We start from the raw sequence: 14,045 nt of genomic DNA, 5'->3' as shown, positions 1-14,045 counted from the left end.
GAAGAGTAGACCCTGACTTGGAAATTAAGGATACTCCCTTTTTCATCCTGGTCCTAAGACAATACAAACAATCAGCTCTATTTCACCATCATTTAACAGTGACCATGGTTACAATAGCCCTGTCCTATATTTCATTGCGCACAGTTTAGTTACACAAGCTACAGTAAATAGAAAATAGAATGCCCTCACCTGAATTGTACTTGAATTTGTTTTTGCATCCTGACCTCAATGCTTGTTTTACATATAGATTCCCCTTGGCTCATGCGTGTTTCAGCATTTCTGTCTGATAATTGTAGTTAAGGTTTGAATGAAAGCAGATGTGTCACTGAGATTATACAGTACGCTTGAGCAGGTTTATTTTAATGACAATTTATTTCAATAGAAGAAACTACAGCTGATTTATTTGGTGTACAACATGCTATGATTTAGACTGTGGTTTATCATAGCAGCTAGGTTCACACGTTATGGTTTAGCATAATACATGAATTGTAATCACTGAATTTAATTGTGGTTTGAATGTTAGTTGATCCTACCAGGTTTAATTTAAAGTAATAGGGTCAGTCCTGTGTAACAGCAAACTAAATAGAGGATATCAATAGAGGGGAATTGCACACTGAAACTGAAGATGCACAATCAACCCTATAGCCTATGTTTAGGATTTTTTTTAACTCAGTTGTTGTTGCATATATATAGTTCAAGTGCCAAAAAAGAGCAACCAGCAGAATATCTTTTATAGAGTTTTTGTGCAATGACAAATGATACTTATACCAAAATTAGCACCTTAACTCAAGTATATTTTGTTTTAGGAATGTGATTTTTCCCCCCTATTTCCAGATAGAGAACATTCCAAGGAACTCCAGAACATTTTGTTCTTCTTCAGGACACAAATAATCCAACTATGCTATGGGTGGTCCAGGAATTTTCTGGAAGTAAATCCAATGGAAGTAGGATTTCCAGGCAACCATATCCAGAAGATCATAAGCTATTTCCTGTTCTGGAAGTCTTACATCAGATAATTGCCAGACCACCCCTAGAACAGCCAGATTGGCATGGTTCTAAGGAAGAATGAAACATTAAATTCCTTTCCCACATACCTAAAATGCATGAGGACAATGATAGCACAAAGAAAACTAAACCAAGCTTTTGCAGTCAGTTTAAGATATTGTCTAATAGCAATTTATGATTGCTTTCACTTAGGTTTCAAGCAATTAATCCTGAAGAGGGTCAAAACCCTAAAGAAAATACCACGGAAAATCCTCTCTTTCACCCATTTTTCTGTCTCTCCAGCTTGCATTCATAGTTTTAAATCAGATCAGATCAAATCAAATCTTTTGATACACAGCGAATATATCCTGTTGTGTTACTCTAATTTGTTCACTCAGTTGTTTTCTAGTGAATCAGACTGCAAAATAAATTTAACGTTTAACATTTAATTGTTATCATTTTATCATTTGCCTTTCTTAGATGTCTTAGATAATTTCCCTTTAAATACATGGCACAAGGGAGCATTCCTACAACAAATTTACTTGCTTCAACTTCCACTAGTAATAGTATTTTCCAACTACAGGTAGTCCTTGACTTATGACCATAAAAAGGTAAAGGTAAAGGTTCCCCTGCACATGCGTGCTAGTCGTTTCCAACTCTAGGGGCCAGTGCTCATCTCCGTTTCAAAGCCGAAGAGCCAGCACTTGTCCAAGGACGTCTCCGTGGTCATGTGGCCAGCATGACTAGACGCCAAAGGCGCACGGAACGCTGTTACCTTTCCACCGTAGTGGTCCCTATTTTTCTACTTGCATTTTTACGTGCTTTCCAACTGCTAGGTTGGCAGAAGCTGGGACGAGTAACAGGCGCTCAATTAAGCCTAAAATTTCTGTTGCTAAATGAGACATTTCTTAAGTGAGTTTTACGACTTTTCTTGGCACAGTTGTTATGTGAATCACTAAAGTTGTTAAGTTAGGAACACGGTTGTTAAGTGAATCTGGCTTCCCCATTGACTTTGCTTGTCAGAAGGTCGCAAAAGGTGATCACATGACCCCAGGACACTGAAACCATCATAAATATGAGTCAGTTGCCAAGCATCTGAATTTTGATCACGTGACCTGTGGGGATGCTGCAATGATCGTAAGTGTGAAAAACAGTCATAAGTCACTTTTTTCAGTGCCATTGTAACTTTGAATGGTCACTAAATGACCTGTTGTACATCGAGGACCACCTGTATTTAGTTGTCATTTGCTTGCTTAATCTCTTGAATACTTTGATAATTGTCCATGTATTTCAGGTAGTCCTTGTTCAGCAACAATTTGAAGTTACAGTGGTATGAAATGAATGATGTTTATAACTCCTGAAAGTTCTCAGCACACCTGTAGTCACATGATTGTCATCTGGGTGCTTAGCAACTGACTCACACTCCTGCCATTTGCAGAACAGTCGCAAGTTGCTTCTGGGAGTCATTCCCACTCTTGCTGCTTTTCCTCCCAAGCAGCCTGACTATAGAATACAAAATCCTGAAGATTTCATACTTTGTAGTACATGTATGTACCCCACTTACCTACCCACTGGCCAGTCTGCGAGCCTCCCAGGTCTTGCAACTTCCTGCCATCTTCCCCATTTACCTTGTTTGTTGCCAGTTGATGTTGTTGTTAGCTGCGAAGTCATGTCCGACCCATTGCGCCCCTATGGACAATGTTCCTCCAGGCCTTCCTGTCCTCTACCATATTCTGGAGTCCATTTAAGCTCACGCCTACTGCTACAGTGACTCTATCCAGCCACCTCATTCTCTGTCGTCCCCTTCTTCTCTTGCCCTCAATCTTTCCCAGCATTAGGCTCTTCTCCAGTGAGTCCTTCCTCCTCATTAGGTGGCCAAAGTATTTGAGTTTTAGCTTCAGGACTTGGCCTTCTAAAGAGCAGTCAGGGTTGATCTCCTCTAGGACTGACCGGTTTGATCGCCTTGCAGTCCAAGGGACTCGCAGGAGTCTTCTCCAGCACCATAGTTCAAAGGCTTCAATTCTTTGGCGCTCAGCCTATTTTATGGTCCAGCTTTCACTGCCATACATTGCAACTGGGAAGACCATAGCCTTGACTATACACACTTTTGTTGACAGGGTGATGTCTCTGCTTTTTAGTGTGCTGTCTAGATTTGCCCAGGAAAATAAAATCTGTCACTACCTCCATTTCTTCCCCATCTATTTGCCAGGAATTGAGAGGGCTGGATGCCATGATCTTGGTTTTCTTAATGTTAAGTTTCAACCCAAGTTTTGCAGTCTCCTTCTTCACCTGCAACAAGAGGCTCTTTAGTTCTTCTTCACTTTCTGCCATTAGAGTGGTATCATCTGCATATCTTAGGTTGTTGATATTTCTTCCAGCAATCTTAATTCCAACTTTTGATTCATCTAGCCCTGCCTTTCTCATGATGTGCTCTGCATATAAGTTAAATAGGCAGGGCGACAGTATAAAGCCTTGCCGGACTCCTTTCCCAATTTTGAACCAATGAGTGGTTCCGTATCCAGTTCTCACTGTTGCTTCTTGGCCCACATATAGGTTTCTCAAGAGACAAATAAGATGGTCTGGTACGCCCATCTCTTTAAGAACTTGCCACAGTTTGTTATGTTCTACACCATCAAAGGCTTTAGCATAGTCAATGAAGGAAATGTAGATGTTTTTCTGGAACTCTCTAGCTTTTTCCATGATCCAGCGTATGTTGGCAATTTGATCTCTAGTTCCTCTGCCTCTTCAAAACCCTCCCTGTACTTCTGGTAGTTCTCGATTCAAATACTGCTGGAGTCTAGCTTGTAGGATTTTAAGCATAACTTTACTAGCATGAGAAATGAGTGCAATGGTGCGATAGTTTGAACATTCTTTGGCACTGCCTTTCTTTGGAATTGGAATGTAAACTGATCTTTTCCAATCCGGTGGCCACTGTTGAGTTTTCCAAATTTGCTGGCAAATTGAGTGTAGCACTTTTACTGCATTGTCTTTTAAGATTTTGAATAGCTCAGCTGGAATACTGTCACCTCCACTAGCTTTGTTGTTGCTCAGCTTTTCTGTGGTCCACTTCACTTCACATTCTAGGATGTCTGGCTCGAGGTCAGTGACCACCTCATTGTGATTATCAGGGACATTAAGCTCATTCTTGTATAGTTCTTGTGTGTAATTTTGTCACCTCTTCTTAATCTCTTCTGCCTCTGTTAGGTCCCTGCCATTTTGGTCCTTTATCATGCCCATTTTTGCATGAAATGTTCCCTTCATCTCTCCAATTTTCTTGAAACGATCTCTGGTCCTCCCTATTCTATTGTTTTCTTCTATTTCTTTGCACTGTTCATTTAAGAAGGCATTCTTATCTCTTCTAGCTATTCTCTGAAATTCTGCATTCAATTGGGCGTATCTTTCTTTTTCTCCCTTGCCTTTCGCTTCCCTCCTTTCCTCAGCTATTTGCAAAGCTTCCTCAGACAGCCATTTTGCTTTCTTGCATTTCTTTTTCTTTGGGATGGATTTGGTTGCTACCTGTTGTACAATGTTGCGAACCTCTGTCCATAGTTCTTCAGGCACTCTGTCTATCAGATCTAATTCCTTAAATCTATTTGTCACCTCTACTGTATATTCAACAGGGATATGATTTAATTCATACCTGAGTGGTCTATTGCTTTCCCCTGCTTTCTTCAGTTTAAGCCTAAAATTTGCAATGAGAAGCTCATGGTCTGAGCCACAGTCAGCTCCTGGTCTTATTTTTACTGACTGTATAGAGCTTCTCCATCTTTGGCTGCAGAGCATATAGTCAATCTGATTTCTGTGTTGATGCTGATGTCCATGTGTAGAGCCGTCTCTTGGGTTGTTGGAAAAGAGTGTTTGCTATGACCATCGTATTCTCTTGACAAAATTTTATCAGCCTGTTCCCTGCTTCATTTTGTACTCCAAGGCCAAACTTGCCTGTTATTCCGGTTATCTTTTGGCTTCCTACTTTAGCATTCCAATCCCCCATGATGATAAGGACAGTTCTATAAGGTGCTGTAGGGCTTCATAGAACCGGTCAATTTCATCCTCTTCAGCACTGGTGGTTGGGGCATAGACTTGGACTACTGTGATATTGAATGGATTGTCTTGGATTCGAACTGAGATCATTCTGTCATTTTGAGGGTTGTATTCCAGTATTGCTTTTCCTACTCTTTTATTGACTATGAAGGCTACTCCATTTCTTCTGAGGGATTCTTGCCCGCAGTAGTATACCTGATGGTCATCTGAATTAAATTCACCCATTCCTGTCCTGTCCATTTTACTTCGCTGATACCTAAGATGTCGAAGTTCAGTCTTGTCATCTCTTGTTTGACCACATCCAGCTTTCCTTGATTCATGGATCTACATTCCAGGTTCCTATGGAGAAAAAAATCTTTACAGCATCGGACTTTCCTTTCACCACCAGACACATCCACAGCTGAGCGTCCTTTCGGCTTTGGCCCAGTCGCTTCATTCTTTCTGGCGCTACTAGTACTAGCCCTCTGCTCTTCCCCAGTAGCATATTGGATGCCTTCCGACCTGAGGGGCTCATCTTCCAGCATCATATCGTTTTGCCTTTTGGTACTGTCCATGGGGTTTTCATGGCAAAGATACTGGAGTGGGTTGCCATTTCCTTCTCCAGTGGATCATGTTTTGTCAGAACTCTCTACTATGACCTTTCTGTCTTGGGTGGCCCTGCACAGCATAGCTCATAGCTTCATTGAATTACACAAGCCCCTTCGCCACGACAAAGCAGTAATCCATGAAAGATTATAATTATCTATTATTAGATTCTCACTTAACAACCCACAATACTTGCCTAATGATTGCAATGTAGACTGCATTGCTTAAGAGATGGAAATTCTGGTTACAATTATCATTGTTAAGCACAAACAGGACTAACTGTTTGATAAATATATGTCTTCTATTATCAGCCAGAAATAAGTTGTGTTCACTAATGTTTCCTTAACTGAACACCATTTACCTCAAATTAGGGCTGTCATAGAAAACAAATAGTTTTTTCCAAAATCAAAAGAACAATTTCCCAGTGTTCTTCTGAACTGATCTATACTATTTTGCAGCACAAATTGAATTATGACAATGAGTATTTAATATTCACTCGTACCTTCAGTATTTGAGGAACAAAGCATCAGTATAGTTTTCCTCAAATGAAAGGAATAACTAAAATGATAAATTTCCTTTAAAAATGCTCTGCATGCATAGAGAGAATTCCTTTCTGACACCTTAGGTGATCTTTGGCTCCAGAGAACATGCATATTTCATTTATATGCTTCACTAAAAATATGATTTGGGTCTTGGGTAAGGAAATCTGATATATCGCATAATTTGCATACAGTACATATAATATGACACAATTGGTGTATTTCTCGAGGAGTGTGTATCAGGATGTATTATAATATTTGACAAGGGCTCGGATTATATAGATATGGATAGCCTCTTTACATAACAGAATTTTTTTACTTCTTCTGCCATGCAATATTTAGATAACCATGCTTTTTCAAGCTTTCACAACTACTAGTGGACTAAACTTTTGTTGCTTTTGTTAAACCACAGTTTGATTATAAAGATTATCAGATACTGATTTATTAGTAACCCTAATCAACATTTATTGTATATTTGTAGACCAATATTGGAATAAGAAGTGGAGTTGTATCACTTATATGGTATGAGTGCTGCAGAGAGGCAATCTTTGAAGGTAACATTATCCCAGTGAAGACTTCCAAGTTATCTGGAACTCGAAATGAAGGTTGTTCCAATGAAAATATATATTGCATACCAAATACTACAGTTATAGGCATGAAAGCTCTAGCTTAGCAGATATTTATGCTACTTAAATGTATACTGGTTGTTGTAGCAGCACAGTCATTCTCACACAGGAATCAACCCAAATTGATGTGCACAAGGCAACTCAAGGCACTTTTCAAGCTGTTCCTTGAAGGGCGCCTGTGTTCCACTTCTAACTAATAGAGCAGTTCATTGAAGTCAAAAGGCGTTTCTGTGCATGCACAAAAGCTACATTGGATGAAGTGAGCCAAGCAGTTAGCAACAGTGTCTTGATGCTTGTTATCAAAGCACTGAAGCAGAGCATATTGCTCTCAGAGAGAAAATCATTCTCCACTTAATAAAGCTGTACTTTTATAAACTCTTCAACATGTTTAAAGTATGTAAATAAAATTGTGGATCTGATCCAAAAGGCTATTGGTGTATAAGGGGCTTGCTTTAATCAATTTCTTGCAGCTATCTTTATGATTATCCAAACATGAATGTTGGAGAGGAATAACCCAGGATGCAAGCCAATAAGGAGAAGGAGGGAAAGTTCTAACATATGTGGAGAATCCTGCTTTCACTTCTCAGGATTTAAGGCTATGATAGCATGTGCTCTCTGTCTCTCTATGTTTGTATGTTTCTGAGTGTGAACATGTGCAGGTGTGTGTCTGTGTGTATGACAAAAATTATGGGGGAAAAATAATTTTAAAAATGAAGAAAGGAAAGGATAAGCAATACATTATTTAAAAAAATCAAATTGACCTAAAACATAAATCCAGGAGGAATTTAGAAACAGAAATAAATATTTGATAGCCTTCATACCAAAGCTGAATTCCTGAAAAGGTATAAGGGGTTTATGGTTAGACTTCCTGGAAGAGACATGAAGATGTGGCATAAAGATTCTGTTATATTAACTTCTTTTAATGTAATTCTAAGACTGGAATTGCATGATACGTTTAACCAGGTCAGTTAAAGATCTAGCAGCTGCATTTGATAGCATCACAAGACCTGGTTAATTTTAACCTTTCCAAACTCTTCATGTAGTGCGGTTTATCCTAATGCGCAAATTCAGTCCATTCAATTAACTTACAGTTCAATCTACTGTGCAAAGCCACAAAATGGCTAATAGTGTATATTGGCAAACTAGCTCTGTGGTGGCAAACCTATGGTACACGTGCCACAGGTGGCACACAGAGCCCTCTCTGTGGGCACACTTGCCGTCGCCCCAGTCCTAGGCCTTCAGCTGGGTTTTATAAAACCTTTCCGCTTTAGGCCTCCACCACCATGTGCAAAAAAAAGAGGTTCAATCAATCAATCAATTTCAATTTCTCACGGGAAAAAAAAGATCTTGCAAATTTGGAATTGATTGAACTTTTTAGTCCCACCCAGTCTGCTGCTACCACCACAGCCACACCCACACAATGGGCCATGCCCACACAATGGGCCACGCCGACCTGGCACCCGATGATAATAAGTGGGTTTTGGGTTGCAGTTTGGGCACTCAGTCTCTAAAAGGTTCGCCATCACTGCTATAGCTAGATATTCAGTGTTAAAACATATACAGTCAGGAATTTTCAAGTCATTATAGTACCTTAAAATAATTTGGAAAAATTACAGAAGTCATAGAATGTCTTTACTTAACATCAAGTTGAGTCCATCTAAATGCTAGAGTTAGGAATTCAAAGAAAGAAAAATAACTTTCATATCCAGGATCAGCTTAAAGATGTATGTTGAAGATATTTGGTTTGATTGCTGAACTGCTATAATTAACAGGAAGATTTTCCTAATATTATAACAACAACAACAACAAAACACTAATAAAAATAAAAAAAGTTGGAAGGGATCTTGGAGGTCATCTAGTCCAACCCCCTGCTCAGGCAGGAAACCCTATACCATTTCAGACAAATGGCTGGCCAGTCTCTTCTTTAAAACTTCCAGTGTTGGAGCATTCACAGCTTCTGGAGGCAGGTTGTTCCACTGGTTAATTGTTCTAACTGTCAGGAAATTTCTCCTTAGTTCTAGGTTGCTTCTGTCCTTGACTAGTTTCCATCCATTGCTTCTTGTCCTGCCTTCAGGTGCTTTGGAGAATAGCCTGACTCCCTCTTCTTTTTTTATATAAGATTTTATTAATTTTACTTTACTTACAATAATAATTTTTCAACCAATATTCTGTCTGAGTTTCAAAATGCTAATACATATTTAATTCCTAATCCTTTATTCTTTCCTCTAACCAATGGTAAAGTAATTCCCATGTTTGGTAATATTCTGTTTCTTCTTTTTCTTTCAGTCTCATAGTCAGTCTGTCCATGTACATTCCAGTATTTTTTTAATGATTTCTTCATCCGGTGCTATTCCTTCATTTTTCCAATATTGCGCAAATATTATTCTTGTCGCTGTTGTGACATGTAAAATCAAATATAGGCTTTGTTTGTTAATCTTTTCTGGCATTATACCCTCTTCCTTGTGGCAACCCCTGAGATATTAGAACACTGCTATCATGTCACCCCTCGTCCTTCTCTTCATTAAACTAGACATACCCAATTCCAGCAACCGTTCCTGATATGTTTTAGCCTCCAGTCCCCTAATCATCTTTGTTGCTCTTCTCTGTACTCTTTCTAGAGTCTCAACATCTTTTTTACATTGTGGTGACCAAAACTGGATGCAGTATTCCAAGTGTGGCCTTACCAAGGCATTGTAAAGCGGTATTAACACTTCACTTCACTTATCCCGAATCTATTGTTGTTTCCCTCTTCTTCTTGTTGGATGTGCTATGTTCTGGATAATGGTAGAATAGGACTTGGCCTTTGCAAGTACCTTCTCTTCAGGTATTTGAAAAGTGTTGTTAGTCTCTCCCAGTCATCCTTCCATGTAAGATTTTTGGTCTCCTGACAAGTTTCGAACCCTCCAGTCATCATTAACCTATGCAAATAATATGGGAAAGGATCTTACACTGAACATACAAAGGAAACTGGAGGGATGGCAGAACCTGGGGTGGAGTTGAAAGAGGGATCATTCTACATTGCCACATGCGGTCTAAGTCCAACCCCCCCCTTGAATGTTGAACTTTATCCAACTCCAGGCAGCTGCTGTTAATTGAGAAGATTCCCGTGCATAGGCATGAGTAGCAATAAATCAGTTTAATTGGATGTTCATGCGTAGACCTGATCTTTCACACCTGACATGGTTGTTTCAGTAGTTAAAATGACAACCAAAAGAGTGACTGGATAACTCTTTTATATTGGATTTACAAAAGCAACTTGTTAAAGCTTTGAAGAATTTTGTGAGAAGGGATAAAGAAAAGAGGAAAATAAATCCATTTCTAGGATATTTCTCGAAGGGACTAACGATCAAGATTGGTTTATTTGATCAAGGTTAAAATAGATACGTTGTGAACTCTGGTAACCCTAAATTGACTTTGGCTGATCAGGACTAAACAAGACTAAATATTTGTTTGTAGATGAGAGATGGGAGATGGGAAGAAGAGAACATTTGTTGTACTTTGAGAGAAGGTGATGTTACTAAAATTGTTTATACTTGTGATTGGGGGGAGGGAATCACTTCCCTCTTTCTCAGAACAATTGATGACCAATGAATTTCAATTCAATTAATTTTTCTTAAAAGATAGTATCATTTTTTTTAAAAGCCTTTCTAACGCTATATTATAAAGTCTTCTCTTTCTATTCATTCCTAATGCCTTACAAAAGAAAGAATTCATTCTTTCAAGCTGCCTCCCACTTGAAGGCCATGGTATTATACAATGCAATAGTCTGCTGTAATATACTCATGCTGTATAGTTAAGGACATATGCAGGAAAACCCGGTAATGAATGTATGAGGGAAATCTATAGTTACATATAAATTCTTACCATAGCGTATGTATATGAGATGAAATAAATGTAGTATCAATTTATCTGGTGTACACACTCAAAGAATATACCGTATTTTCCGGCATATAAGACGACTGGGCGTATAAGACGACCCCCCAACTTTTGAGATGATTTTCAAGATTTTTTGTCTTATACGCCGGAAAATCAGTGAGCCCAGGAAGGCACGTCCTCCCCTCTCACTGTGGAGGAAGCAGGGCAGGCTGGCGTCTGGTGGGAGCTGGCAGGGCAGTCCTGTGCACGCACGCACGTGCTCCCCGGCTGTTAAGGAGCACCCGACGCTCTTCCCTCTTGAGGCAGCATCCCCGAGGACTCCTTAGGAGCTGGGGAGTGATGCTGCCTCAAGAGGGAAGAGCGTCGGGCGGGAGCCGGCAGGGCAGTCCTGCACACGCGCGCACTCCCCGGTTGCTAAGGAGTGCTCCTTAACAGCTGGGGAGCACGCGCGTGCGCAGGACTGCCCTGCTGGCTCCCGCCAGATGCCAGCCTGCCCTGCTTCCTCCACAGTGAGAGGGGAGGGCGTGCCTTCCTGGGCTCGCTGATTTTCCGGTGTATAAGACGACTGGGCGTATAAGACGACCGCCCAACTTTTGAGATGATTTTCATGGGTTAAAAAGTCGTCTTATACGCCGGAAAATACGGTATATGGTTGAAGATTGAATATAGGGCTAGAGTCCAGGCCAATTTGGAGAATTATTCAGTTGATTTGTTTATAGACAAACATCACTGCAAAATTAAGAAAATTAAAATTAAGGAAATGTTAAAAACTAAGAAAAAAAGTTACTAAATAAAAATCGCAAACCACACTATAATCTTAACATTTGCAAAATGCAAACTTCAGCCAATATTATATTTGGAAGGATATTTTAAGATATTTAGCACTGTAAAGTTCTACAAACGCAGAACATGCTCACATCAAAAGGTCTTAACTGATATTTCTCAATCTTGACAACTTTAAAATGTGTGGACTTCAAGAATTACTCAGCCAGCATGGTGGCTGGGGAATTCTGAGGTTTTAAGTCTACAAATCTTAAAGTTGCCAAGGTTGAGAAACAGTGGCCGACAGGGCACAAGTTATCGTTTAGGCACATTTATTTTTAATCAAGTTACTTTCTTAGGTTGAATCCTCAATTTCCACTGCAGCTTACTGCTTATCATGTTTGTAGAGTTTGAAACAAGGCAGAAGCAATTTTTTAAGTCACCCTTTTTCTTTCACTGAGCTACCCACTTTACTGCTTTTTTTTTGACCAGTTTGCCAGTGGACCGTTTCACCATTCTTGCTGTCACTTGAGGTAGGAGGGTTTCACTCCAGCTCCTGAACCAAATGGATTTACCTAGGGCTGGACAACTAAGTAAGTAAGTAAATAAATAAGGGCCAGCATTTCAATGGTCCACTGGTGGACAACTATTTATTTATTTATTTTTAGCCGAGTGGAAATGCTCAATGGAGAAGAAAAATAAGAATTAAAAAAGGTTGTTTCTACTTGGTTGGTAACTCTTGCCTTGTGAGGGAAATGTGATGATTGGAATCTACTGTTATATGAATACCTGCAGTAGAGATTAGGGGGAAAAAGTACTTTATTTTAAATCTCGTCCTGTGTGTATTTTGATGCTTTAATTCTGTTAACATCATTTAAAAATAGTAGTAAGCAAAAGCCAAGGTCTATTTTGATCCTGTGGAATTACCGGTATGAATACATGTAACCAGTCTTTGACTTACAACCGTTTGTTTAGTGACTGCTCAAAGTTACAATGGCACTGGAAAAAGTGACTTATGACCATTTTTCACACTTATGATTGTTGCAACATTCCCAAGGTCACGTGATCAGAATTTGGGTGCTTGGCAACTGGCAAATATTTATGACAGTCACACTGTCCACTGGATTCAGTGTTCACCATTTGTAGCCTTCCCAGCTGGCTTCTGACAAGCAAAATCAGTGGGGGGGAAACCATATTCACTGTAGATGTTCTCAGACTGTGGGTCAAAAATCAAAGGAGTGCCACCAGCAGTTAAGGGAGAGTTGCAAAATTTGTTTTAAACCTTATCTGGCTGAGGAATTTTGGAAGTTGAAGTCCACAAGTCATAAAAGGGCCAAGTTTGAAGACCCCTAGTCTAGAGAAAGGGTGAGTGCTGTTAAAAAGGTTCTTTGTCTTTTACAAAAAAATGGGGGTCAGTTTTGACAAATATTTTGCTTTGTCTGGGCAAGATATACAACATCAAAACTATCTCCAAGCTTTGTTTCTCTTTTTACCTGTGCGATCCGTCAGTGGGCAGTTCTTGTGCTGTAAAGTTTGAAAATCCCTATGACATAGATTGAAATAAAATCCTTAAACCTAAGTGGTGTAATTATTTCTTGCACAGCCATTATGCAACGAAACTAATAGCTGCACAAATTCATTTACCATTTTAGCTGGGAGTTACCATCGGGATAATACTGAAACAGATTTAAATTTTAAATATTTTGAGAACTGGGGAGTACTGTGATTAGCTACGCTGAAGTAGAAATAACTGATTCCAATTTCAGGTGCATAGTTATCTTTCAAGGTCCTTATAGGTTTTATGAAAAATCGAGTCCTGAGTACTTACATTCTCTATTAATTCTTTATTTTTTTAATGTCTAAGAAACTGTGACATGTTTTGAAAAATAAACATTATTTTTAGGTTTATGAAATTTATTGTCATTGTTTTCACCAGAATGTCTTAAGTAGATAAGAAAAATGGTGCCTGTCCAACTCAGACTTTAAAGGAAGTGCTTCCTACCATCAGCCTTGATGAATCCCTACTGAAAAATAAAAATGAAGCAGGAATAATCTTACTTTTACAATCTGTTTGCCATTATTTCATTTAATAGTGTTGGTCACAATGGTTGAAGTCCTATTTGGATAGTCAAGTTTCAGAAGAAACTTAGGTTTCAAATTCTGTCCAATTTCCCCCCCTAATTTATCCCCAAACTATTCTTTGAAATAGAATAAAAATTAGCATACCATAACTTCTAACTCTTTGAGTTCTAGAACGTATGATTTACTTTGCTGCTGGAATGTACTTACTGAAATATGTCATAGACCTGAATTTTTATTAGTAGCAATTCACTGTGCAGATTCAGTGCTGAATGGCCACAGTTGGAATTACACAAAGGGTTCCAAATACTGATTTTTTAAGGCTCTAGAAAAGAAAACCAGAGCTGAGCTAGCTTACAGGCAAAGCTTGCGAAATTTTGAAGATTTTGAGCTTCTGACTGAGGCAAGGATTAAGTAGAATTATTACTAATGTTTTCTTCATCCCATGCCTCAGATCATATGTCTATAAATTATATTGAAAATGGAGTTTGTGTATTTGGAGGGAGGAGATGTTTCTCCAATTAATCAAGCTGTGGAAGAGTTGATAGAGAGA

At 39.1% G+C, this 14,045-nt stretch overlaps 1 protein-coding gene across 3 annotated transcripts in view; it reads left to right on the top strand.

The window, feature by feature from the left end:
• The window catches only part of SOX6 (SRY-box transcription factor 6), a 315,755-nt gene that overhangs the window by 39,496 nt on the left and 262,214 nt on the right, over positions 1-14,045 (top strand). The gene's annotated exons all lie outside the window — the stretch shown is intronic.

The sequence above is a fragment of the Vipera ursinii genome (assembly GCF_947247035.1).
Source record: "Vipera ursinii genome assembly, chromosome: 1".
Classification (NCBI taxonomy): domain Eukaryota; kingdom Metazoa; phylum Chordata; class Lepidosauria; order Squamata; family Viperidae; genus Vipera; species Vipera ursinii.
Note: the sequence above shows the minus strand (reverse complement) of the source record. Positions and strands in the feature narration are given on the sequence as shown.